The 1109-nt window shown below is 54.6% G+C and overlaps 1 non-coding gene across 1 annotated transcript; it reads right to left on the reverse strand.

Moving 5' to 3' along the window:
* Window positions 1-237: 237 nt before the first annotated feature.
* Window positions 238-344, reverse strand: LOC114905268. The gene has a single exon (XR_003796127.1). It is a non-coding gene; the product is annotated as a U6 spliceosomal RNA (small nuclear RNA).
* Window positions 345-1109: the final 765 nt, after the last annotated feature.

Consider the following 1109-nt stretch of genomic DNA (forward strand, 5'->3'; position numbering starts at 1 on the left):
GTGGTAGCTTCCCTTGTTGCGGAGCACGGACTCTAGGGGCGCGGGCCTCAGCAGCTGTGGTGCACAGGCCTAGCTGCTCCGCGGCATGTGGGATCCCCTGGACCAGGGCTCGAACCCGTGTCCCCTGCATTGGCAGGTGGACTCCCAACCACTGCACCACCAGGGAAGTCCCTTTTATACAATTTTAAAGGTTACTTTCCATTTACAGTTATTACAAAATATTGGCTATATTCCCCTAAATATATGGAACACTTCGCGAATTTGCGTGTCATCTTTGTGCAGAGGCCACGCTAATCTCCTCTCTATCGTTTCAGTTTTCATATATGTGCTGCCAGAGTGAGCACGAGTCGTCCCTGAGTCTTGTCTTTGCCTCACACCCCAAGCTTCAAAACATGCTCCCGGGATGACCACCTCTCACTTCCTCCCCAGCTACTGTCACACTTCTGCGGGACCCTGACTGCACAGCCCTCAGCGGCTCTCCTGACCCCTCCTGTCTGCCTCTCTCCACACAGCAGAGCTTAAGTCGAACCAGCCAGCCCTCTGGGGGCTGACAGTCACATTTAGGGTTAAACCCAGGGTCCTTACCTGGCTCCACGGCCCCTCAGCCAGCATCTGACCTCCTGGGCATTGTTCAGACTCTCAGGCTTGTGCCTGCCTGGGGCCCTGGCACCTGCCTCTTTCTGCCTGGCATGCTTGCTCTCTGCTTAGGCTCTGCTCAGACATCAGCCCTTCAGAGAGACTGTCCCTTGCCACCCTGTTGGAAGCAGGACCATCTATCACTCTACTCCCTGTTGTTCCTTACAGCACTTGTCATCGCCCGACACTGGGGGAGGGTTGTCTGTTGCTGCTCCTCCCCACCAGAAGGTGTGCTCCAGGAGGACAGGGGCTGAGTCCCCAGGGCCTAGAGAAGCTCCTGGCACACAGCAGGGACCCACACACGTGTCACGTAAACAGTTAAGTAAGAGAACGTTTAGACGTAGGTAACCATAAGCAAAAATACAATCAAAGCAGAATAGTGAGGAAGGCTGGCAGAGGAGCTGAGCTGCCAGACGGTGTCTGCAAATGACATTCAGTCACACACCCTGGAAAAGAAGCCACTGTTAGGATAT

Source organism: Monodon monoceros, unplaced genomic scaffold, assembly GCF_005190385.1.
Source record: "Monodon monoceros isolate NGI ecotype Baffin Bay Population unplaced genomic scaffold, NGI_Narwhal_1 Super_Scaffold_21, whole genome shotgun sequence".
In the NCBI taxonomy this organism is placed as follows: domain Eukaryota; kingdom Metazoa; phylum Chordata; class Mammalia; order Artiodactyla; family Monodontidae; genus Monodon; species Monodon monoceros.